This window comes from Convolutriloba macropyga, chromosome 9 (assembly GCF_964194025.1).
Source record: "Convolutriloba macropyga chromosome 9, txConMacr16.3, whole genome shotgun sequence".
NCBI classification, from domain to species: domain Eukaryota; kingdom Metazoa; phylum Xenacoelomorpha; order Acoela; family Convolutidae; genus Convolutriloba; species Convolutriloba macropyga.
Window position 1 is genome coordinate 3,574,445 of NC_134476.1, and position 11,197 is coordinate 3,585,641.

Sequence of the window (11,197 nt, forward strand, 5' to 3'; positions counted from 1 at the left end):
GGCTGTTCTGTGAATACTTTGTAAGTTTTGTACCCAGTCCACAAAATCTGGGTTCTTCAAGGAATCATTAAAAATGCACTTCTTCAGGCCTGTATTATCTACAATAATTAAGACCGAGAAAAGTCTCATTATCTGTGAAAAATTTGGAACTACAGCAAAATTAATTATATATGATTTGTTCAGCCGTCCATTCTACTTAAGAATACCAATGCTTTTAAATTTAGTATATCTCAGTATCTCTTCTTTTTGCAATGTTAATTTACAAAAGTAAATTATCAAAAGAAACTGGTTTTAAAATTCCCTTCCTATGAAAATCTTGAATCTTCTCCGCTTGCGCCCTACAGCAAAATACTCAACCCCCATTTGTGTATGTTTTAATATTATGCATGCATATGAATTTTTTCATGTGAATACGCGTGAATGGGCGTTTAGAAAATCTCAACAGAGCGGTAGTTTGAAATTAATAAATGCATAATAATAATGAGCTGCATAAAATGTAAACATCAACCAAAAACTTGTTTTTATTTCAGTATTAGGAATTGCGTGCTTTGTAAAAAGGTCTACTGCTTTGATTTTCCTGAAAATTGTTGCAATTGTGGTTGTTGATGCATTATACTAGGTACGTAATCATGAACACAAGTAACCATTCCAGAAGGTAGCAAAACATTAATATTTGCCTAAATTTCGTCTTTATAGGACTTGGGGGGTGGGGGTGGGGGCAGCGGAAAATATCCAAAACTTACATTTTCAAGCATTCTTATTATAAAAGAATTAAAGGATCTTTTCAACAATTGCCCCCCTTTGGTATCTAGTGGAGAATCACGGCCCCTTCTGTGCTCTACTTTACCGCAATATTACTTGGCCTACAGTTTAGATAGCTGAATAATAGTTTAAGCGCAATTGCGGACCGCAGTTCAAGGTCATGCTTCTGACGCGCTGTTGGATATAATCCAGAAATAGCCGGTCGGTTATTGCGGCGAAGCGCGCCCACCGACCCATCAGTCGGAAACTCTTTTCGCTTTGTATTCCGGTTCGGCTAGTTGCCATACCATGGCGTATTTTAATCTATTCAATTTAATATAGTATGTGCATGCGTGGAAAGTTAGTAGTCGTCTCTGATTGGTTAATAAATGGCTCGCTTAAATTTTGTTCAAGAATAGCCACCCCTTTTACAAAAGGGGGTTAATTGTTGAAGAGTTCCGATTTGAATAACTCAAATTTATAAAACTATTAAAACATTATACTCGGGTGCTACGCTATTTGGGCGCTACAAGTATGGTAATTTCTAGATGCGAGTCATTGTCTTTAAAGTAAGTGAAAAAGTATTCAGCGGATATCGATTAATTATTTAGGTTTGCGTTCAGTCGTCAGTTATGCACAATAGGAACCTATGACCTTCCAGCAAAACATTTCTGCATCTGTAAAAATTGTTAGTACATTGTTTTTAATCACAAATTTAAAAGCCCAATCTTGCTTCTAGTTGATCTAATAGCACGAAAAATATTGAAAGGTCACTCCAATTTTTTCTGTGCAAGGGTTTTTAATAAGATTAGAAGAATTGACCAACAACAAAAAAAAACAATTTTTAAAATTCGGAAAAAAATTAGTGTGTTTTCATCACATGGTTGTTGTTAACTTTAACAAAATTTAACTATTCATGAAGTTTTCTAACAGTTTCACAAAAATTTGTTCATGTTTAATTGAGGGAACTTTTTTTCATTTCTCTCATTTTTTACAAAAATTTACTTCATCATCATCAAGCTCATGTTTTTAAAGAGCAAATAGCATTAGTAATTAGTCCCACTATCTTTCTGTTGAAGCAAATTATAATTGTAATTAACGAATTGAGTAATATGCGCAGCTTTGTTTTTGGTAAATTATCTCACCTAATATAGGGAAAGTCGGCAATTACTCTTGGCCAAGTTAAGGGCAATCGGAAATTAAATTTTTCCAGATTACGGGCAGTCGTTAATTAAATTTGGACAATGCAAAATGTGGCATGAACAGAACTATAGACAGAAAATTTCCAGGCTTGTTGTTTTATGATTCAGCACTCAAATACCATGTCAACCAATTCCGGGTAATTTATTTGAACAGGCGTCAAAAGAGAACGTCATTTGAAATAACACAGCATAAGCCTACAAAAACTCAAAAAAGTCTTTGAAAGTCGGAATTCAAATATGTCAGTTGAGGGGCAGAATGAATGAAGAGTATGCCCAGGTAAATACGAGAAAAGTGAATCCTGGATAGCAAAAACTGCCGACATTATATCGTAAGATGCGACATGAACAGATCAATACCCCTACCTAACCTTCAGAGATCATCAGTACTGAATCAGAACAATTTCAGAGAAATTTAGGTTTTCAGTACTGAATCAGAGATAATTCAGAACGAATTCTGAATTTCTCTGATTCAGAGAAAAATTCAGAATCAACTTTCTCTGAAAATCTCTGAATCAGAGCAAAGTCAGAATAACAATTTCTGAATCATCTCTGATTCAGAACAAAAATCAGAAATTTTTTAAAGCAGCCAAACAAACAAAATTTGCGAAAAATTGGCTCCGAAATAGGTCTTTGCAACAATAGCAGTGATAAAAGCAGGCATCTTGAGTTTTTTTGCACTTTTTACAATATAAAAGTTAACTATAATTCTGATCATTTTTTACAACATCTGCTGCATATCTGAGCACCTGGTTCTATGATGCAATTAGAGACTCTATGCTAACCAAGAATATACAAAGATTTTGGTCAGAATGTGTTCCTTTGAGAGAAAAAAACTGTCATTATAGAAAAATAATTTGCGACTTTCTCTATAATCACTTATCACTTATATAAAAAGTCTTATATAAAAAGTCTGTTAAACTAAATTATTTGATTTTCTTGATTTTTATGTAAACTAAACCGTATGGCCACTCTGTACTTAAGTTGTCATTATTTAAAAGAAATGGCATTTGCAACAGAGAACTTTTCAACTTTTTAAACAATTTTTATGTGAAAACTCGTCACAAAATGTAAACCTTTTCGACGATATAAGTAAATATATCCACAAAAATTTTGACAGAATTCTGTAGTCGAAATTGGAATACGAATCGTAAAATACGGGGAAAAAATCTTTGTCACACGATTCCACAAAAACTCAATTTTTTTTTGAAATTTGATTCTTCGGATATTAGACTTATTATGCAGTATCCAACGAGTGGTAACTGTAGAAGAACCTGAGAATATTCCTACCCAAACAAACAACAAAGTTTTTTTACACTTCCAAATTTACACAAAAAAAATCTAGTTTCTGACATTCATTCATAAGAGATAATAATTCGTGTCCTTGTCAACAGTTAAACTCAGTGCAATAAGCACGCCATTTTTAGAACCAGTTGTTTGGGCTATGTGAACTGTGAATCTGCAAAAGGTTTGGTCAGATTGTGTTTATTTGAAAAAAAGTTGTCATTATTTTGTGTATTTTGTTTTGGAAAATTGTTCAAGCTTGGTTTTTTTTACCATGCTATACCAGTTTTCCTAGAGTTTATTTCAGTAACTCCGCCACTGCCGGTCCCCAGCCCGGAATGAAAAAGGAGGAGGGTTTAAACCACACAGAACATACTGGAAAATCTCAAAAAGTCAGTCTTTAACTTGACTTGAGGAGATTTCCGACAACCTATTTTATAAATTTCTTCATTTTCTACAGGTATTGTATGAATTTGTATATTTTAAGGACCTGAGAGCGAAAGCAATGGTAAAACCTAGCTTGGCTCATGAACTTAGTTATGAATTTTCCCTAATTAAGAGAAGATCAGAGTCTGAATCAGAGTCTGAATCAGAGAAAAATCAGTCTGAATCAGAGTCTGAATCAGAGAAAAATCAGAGTCTGAATCAGAGTCTGATTCAGACAAAAATCAGAGTCTGAATCAGAGTCTGATTCAGAGTCTGTATCAGACTCTGAATCAGAGGAATTCAGAGCGAAATGTGACCTGAATCAGAGTCTGAATCAGTACTGATAATTTCTGAATTTTACTCTGATTCAGTACTGAATTTGCTTTTGAGTTAGGTACGGGTAGGCAGAAAAAAATTCAGGCCTGTTGTTTCGTGATTCAGTACTGAAATACCATGTCAACCAATTCCGGGTAATTTATTTGAACAGGCGTCAAAAGAGAACGTCATTTGATATAACACAGCATAAGCGTACATAAAACTCTGGAAGAGGTGGAACTTTTGGTGGAATATTTGTCGGGATATATAAGTGAACCTAATCTTTCAACGAAAGTGGCAGACTGAGATAATCATGATCATTCAACCTATAGCAGAACACGATAATACTCATGACCTTTTAAATAAGAATTTTTCATTAATTTTAAATGCCTTCACTACAAAATGAGCTAACGGTTGCTACTTTAAGCCAATTTTTCTATAACAGAAAATTGAATCAACAAGAAAGTTATCCAAAATATAGCAGAATGATTCGGGCAAAGAGTTTCGTCAAACGATACTGAAAGGATCTGTATCTGCAAACGTTTGTCTCTGCCTAAAAAATATTGTAGAAAAAAGTATTCCAAATTTAAGACCGAAGCAGAAACTTGAACTTAATTTATTTTCGCTCTTGAATAGTTCGTTTATTGCGAAAATAATTTTGCTTCATTGTTTTAGTGTTTCCATTGAATTAAACGGAAATTTTAAACTGAACTTAGGATACGATAAGAAATTATTAACTGCCGTCTTTCATATCCCAGGACTGTTTCCGCAATTTAAGAAAAGTATAGACCAAACCAACTTTAGCAGTAGATAGTGGGGCCGTGGTCAACCAGAACGAATAACAAATAATAGCTGTATCAACCTTTCAGCGCCCTTGGCAAGTAGACTTCACCATTAGACTTTGGTGACCAATGCTCAGACTGAACAAAATTTTGTTTGATCAAAAATACCCTAGGTTGTTTTGTTTGGTTTTTGAACAAATTGTTAAAATAAAGAATTTTGAATTAGTTTGAAGTACAAAAATCTTCGCTTTAAAGAATTTTACAGTTTCAGAAATCATTTTGATGAAGTAGCCTAATTACTTGAATTTTTATGCTGACCAAAATGTGGGCATTTGCCAGGCCGATCAGGCCAAAATATGGTTTCCGTCTAGACAGAATATGCGGAAATGTAACCTTTGATCGACTCGAATGAACCTATGTTTTGATATTGGTTAGATTAGACAGAAACTAATATTGGTATTGTCCAGACCAACTAGCCAAAAATGAGTATTGTTCTGACCGAACTGACTGCAATTTGGGATTGTTTATATGGAGGCGCAACCTCATTTGGTCCAGACTCCTAACTTGAGTCGCACCAATGTTGATCTGGCGAATACCTATGTGGGGTCTGGGACCTCATTCTGGGGATTCGTGTTTTCCATATCTATGCGGTAAAACAAAAATTACCTCAATTTTTTTCTCCTTCAAGCTTTCTTACTTTCGTCAAGTCTTTTGATTGTGTGATTACTGTTTTAGTAAAAAACAGGAAGTGATTATGAGTCAATGGTTCTACATCATCAACATATGAACTGACTGAAACTACTTGGCTTTGCGTTCAGTGCCCGCTCAAAAAACACATGGTAGTTGAAAAAAGGCCTCGGTGACTAATTTGTTCTGCAAAACTGTTTACTTTGCTTTCTGGCAACTTCTAACAGACCGTTCTCATAATCCTATAACGTGGTGTGCTGCAGTTGGATTCAAAAATCAATTTCAATCCTTCTTGAATTATACATTTTCCGCTCCCTCCTTTGCTCCAGGCCAAAACGTACTCTGTAAACTCTTGTTCAACCCAAACAAAATCTGTTCCACTCTGAGTGATTGCTGCACTTGATTTTGTTCTTCGTTCAAAACTTCGCATAATTGCATCGAGACAAGTTCCTGTGTCCAACTTGGGTACCACCACTATATGCATCGCTCTCAAAGTTAGACATGTGAACAGACAACATTATTGTTTATCGTTCCTTCCCTCAATCTTGACAATGAAAGAAACAAAGTAATCCACGCTTTTATTTGTAAAAGCTATTTAAGCATATAACTGCTCATCGGATAAACATGTCATTATTAGAATTGTGCTATCATTAGTGCTCTGCTTTTCCTGCAGATAACACAATTGTTCTTGATAGTTCGTTAGTCGTTTCGCCTGCCTAGGATCCATATCACTTGCTGAACCATGTTTCTTAAATGTTCTGTTCTTTCTTGCTGACTTTGGTGCAGTACTGACTTTTGCTCAGACGGCCTTTGGCAAGAGTAAATCCTCCTTTATAAAAAGAAAGATAAAAACATTGGACTTTGCTGCCTCTTGGAATTTCGTTTTTACCTCTGAGAGACTTCACCACTTCGGTAAATTGTTCTCGAAATAGAAACCTGAAAATTATTGAAATTGCTATCATTTTTTCATCAATGCTGACTACAAGTGTTGCCGATCTGTGTCTGTTCTATGTTCGCCGTACGTATGCCATCCCACTTGCCATCCCATTTCAATACTGGTCATTTCGTACGAATAAGACATTTTTTTCAGCCTGTGTGTTCAAGACTCATGATTGTATATACTCTACATCTGAGACAAAGATTAGGATTACTTACTCTTGACATTTACTGCCTGTTCGCTTTAACCAGGCCGACTTCTTGAATCATTCACGTTCCCTCGTTTCCTCTATGGTGATTACTCTGTTGCCGACGTCCGCTGTATTGTTGGTGACATCCACAATTCTTCATTGTGAAATACTAGTTGCATCCATTATTCCAACTGCTCAATTATTCAGACACATTTGTTTTTTTTACGACGAGACTCGTGTATCCTCTTTAATACGGCTAATGAATCTGACTAAAAACTACAACAAAATTTATTCAATATGAGGTCCTTGACTAACTGTCATTTCAATCTTACTGCCATGACTCTCGCTTGTTATTTGAATTGTGACATTGAAAGATTCATCTTTCGAGTTTTCGTCATTTTTCAATGACAAACGTTTAGGCAACTGATTTCATTTGGTTGTGAACATAGATATGCAACTGTACACATCGGTGTAAACACATGAGGTTCCATTTTGTAACCCGATGCATCAAAGTGTCTTCTATTGATGCTTTTTTCAGCTACAATTTGAAGTTGTTCCTTTCACTTCAGAAACTGTGCTGCTCCACTAGGTTTAACTTTGTTTTTCCAATGTCGCAAAATTGTTATCCAGAGGCCTTTCAGAAGATGTCATTTAGAAAATCAAACAGAGGAAACAATGCCATGGGTTCAAATTTGGAAGATAACAGCGGCAGAATGTTCCTCCGGGTTACGGGCGCTCCATATGTTTTATTGGCCTCCCTGAAGACTATCCATAACTATCGTGTCATAACTGAACACTATTATAGGTAACAATCAAGTGTAGTCCGAGCACTGTAGAGCGCTCCATATTTGCTTCTAATTCGACTTGCTTCGGTTTGATGATCACATTCCAGACTTCTAGGAATGCTTCGGTAACTTCATTGTCGTCCATTATCCACTTCTTGATTTCAAATAATTGTTGGCAGAGAAGATGTTGTAACAAATAGAAGACTTCAGTTGCAGTTTCTACCGATTTGGTGAAATGGTTTGTTTCAATTGGGTACATTCCTTAATTATTGCCTCACACTCAATTTAGAGCTTAATTGGCACAAGATGGAGAGCTCTAAGCTCCAAAATCTTGACATTGATATTTGTATAATTGAACGAGTTCGTTAGTTCTGAGATGCCACAGGAACCTCTAACAAGTTTTGTCATGTTCAGGAACCTTCACTTTTAGTAACATCGAATTGATTTCAGCGGCCAAGACAATTGGTCTTTCACGAAAACTAGATATCGTTCCAATCAATCTGACAGCTTTGTACGTTGTTGCAGTTTTGCTAACACGTCTCATTTGTTCAGACTTGTTCCGTTTTAGCACTGGATGCAACGAAAACTTCCATTTTTTAAGAAGGTACTTTTTATTTCGGATTCACCAAGTACTTATTATAATCCCTTCTCTAAGTTTGTATTTAACAACTGTTGATATCAACTTTTCAGCTTTCCGTCCTTTTGAAGTTTTTGTTCCAATGAGCAAAATGGATCCAAGAATAAGCTGTAGTTATTCGGAAGGCTTAGCTCTGCTTCACTCCCCAGCATTTCCAGATCTTCTTTGCTGAAAACATGTTAATCATTTTGTCTTCTCTTGCGCGTCATGACCACTTAGGTCAACAAATAGGTCCAAAGGCTTCCCATTTTAGTTTGTTAGAATAACGAAAGTTGATTTTGTGTTCCTATCTTTTAGTCCAATGGGCCCGGCAGCTCGTACGCATTTTAATCAAGGGTGAATTAAAATTTAATCAAACTGAAGTTTTTGAGTGGAAAAACAACCAAGTGATTGAAACTTTGGTACAGCTTTTTATCGTCGTAGTTTTGTTTTCAACAAAAAGGCTGCCAATCTTTCTGCTCCCTTGAAATCTGAACACTCTCAGTTCACAATTGCCCGTCTAGATATCATTTTTTGATCATCAAAAAGATCAGGACAGTCTTTATCTTTATCATCGAAAAAAACCGCCATTTATCCTTGAGATCCTGAGGTTGTTTATTTACGGCCATATATATTGTCGAGCTTGATTGCAGATCACCAACTTGTTTTTTCGACTTGAGCACCTTCAACAAATTAGAAAATATGATTGAAAAATTGATCGGATTTGAGGAGTTTCGACGCCTCAGTTTGAAGTTTTGCAAGTCTGCTGCCTCAGACACTTTTTAAGGTTTAGTTGAAAGGTGATATGTCCCGCGCATTGGTTGACTAGAACGGTTAATCATCATTTTCTAATGCTGTTTTCTTCAATTTGCGCACTACTTCACGCTCTTTTGCCCGGAAGATGATACTTTTCGAAATCATTGTTGTTTGAAATTTCCTCATTTGCATTTCGAGGTCTATCGTTCGCTTTTAATACCGTGCTTGCTCTGGTCGCATTTTTAAATTTCGTTATAGGATTTTTTATTTGTTTTTCACTTCTTCGCTTTGCGGAAGTTTTTTGGGAAAATTTTCCCTATCCTGACCGACGATTACTGCGCTTTTGTACAGTTTAAGCAACTGAGCTCTCGGTTGGATTGTTATTGGTACTATTGGTTTCATGTGCTGCTTGACTCGCGTTGCTTTGCTTTGCGTTCATTTCTGGTTGCATGTTTTTTGCGAACATATACAAGCCAATGAGTGTCTAGATTCACTTTCCACACCCTCGCTTGTTTAATATATCCCTCAAAGAACTTCTAATTTAGCATTCACGCTTATTTCGACGCTGCATGTGCTTTATAATATCTTCTTTCAGGAATTAAATTATCTGTTAGCAGAGACTCTTTAATTTTTTCCCTCGATCTTAATTGTCAATTATTTTGTCGCCAAAAAATGGTTTAGTGAAAGATTTGTAAAATCTTGGGGTTTCTTGTTGTATTTATTTGTTCTGGCGGATACTGCGCTTGTTTTTGTTCTCTCGTACTGGCTGATTCTCTACCTTAGTTGTGGTTGGTAATTCGATGTCCTTAATGAATTGCACTTTTCATTTCGCCTCGCTGGTATTTCGCTGTTGATTGGACCGATTTTCATTTGCTGGTGCCTTTGGCACTCTTTTCATTACATCGGACAACAGTTTGCAGTGTCTCGGTTGGCCAATCAAAAGTAAAGGCTGCACTTCTATCAAAAACAAGGAAAACTTTACACCACACAGTTCATTTCAGTGGTTTCAAGTCGCTCAAGATATTAGGTTTCTACGGTTAATTTGTTTGAACTGTATTGCTCGCTATTCTGTGGATTCCCATTGAATTACCTCAAAAATATCAAAAAGTATCAAAAAATCATTAAATAATCGTTTAGCTTTGCTGAAAGACAGATTGTTTTGCACTTAATGAAATGCACTTCAATAAGCGCAGTATGTAAGTTTAAGAAGACAAATTTGAAAAAAATCTTATCTTTTCGTTGTCTATCATGCTCTTTTTGTGCTGCTAGTCAGGTTGTTTTTCTCGTCAAGTTTGCACCCTTATTGTTATTGATAAAAAAGTCGACAGAACATAAACAGTTTTTTTAACGTCAACTGTTCAGCGTAAATCTCATGCCATAGGAAGTTTTAATTATATATGTCAAATATCCTGTGTCGTTGACAGGTTGGTTCGCGATCAAGTCGTAAAGTATCTGATATAACCTCGTGATAAGTTTTGTCTTTTCTTCCGTATGAATTTTTACTTTCTAGGACTTCAGTGCAATAGTCAGAGCAGTTTGTGTTAATATTGTACACTAGGAATTCCCCAATTAGTTAAGCGCCTGTTTTGAGGAGAGAAACACTATAACTATTTTACGTACTTCATGCAAGTTTTGTTCCGTCATTTTGTGTGCATACATGGCATTATTGATTTGGGAATTTGAGGTATTTCGAGTTTGAGCTTCAGATCTAATTCATGTCTGGTAATCGCGTACTAATAATAGGTACTATTTATTTTACTTAATCATGCTATTCTAAAATCACTGCCTTATTTGACACTTAGACCGTTTGCTTAGTTAAGAAGCTCGACTTTAACAACCTGGTATTTGAATGCTCTAAACACTCAAAAAGCCAACCTATAGAAAATTGATTTCATTTTTTGACCCGCTGTATCCCACATCAGTACCCAATTAGCTGCCCATTGAACCATTTGCTGAATTTGAGACACTAAAATAACAACTCTTCAATAGATTTTGTTATCTGGCTTTCTTTAAAAATTTTTTATGGAAACTTCTTTCAGTCAAAATACAACAACTAATGAATGAAAAATTATTTGAGGAGTTCTACTTATTGGATTGTTAATTTTTTTGACTTAGTTGAAATTGAACAAGTACAATAATAAACCATTTATTTTGCACAAGTGATTTTTTACTTTGGCACGCTTTTGTTTGAATAATGATAAACTAAGCATGCCCTAAATTGTAAAATATACTCAAATTTTAAAATAATTTTGTTTTCGAAACGCCGTTAAATAAAACATACCTCAAACTAAGTATCCTTACGCCAGTCGACAAGAATTCTATTTTGTGCGATCCTGCATGTCTTTTGTATTATAATTTTATCTTGTAAATCCTGCATGTATCTTCAAAAAAATTTTTTTTTGTTTGACTTCGCAGGGCAACATTTATCTGGCCAAGAAATGTTTTCATTATAGAAGTATATCTTGCAATATCCTTAAAG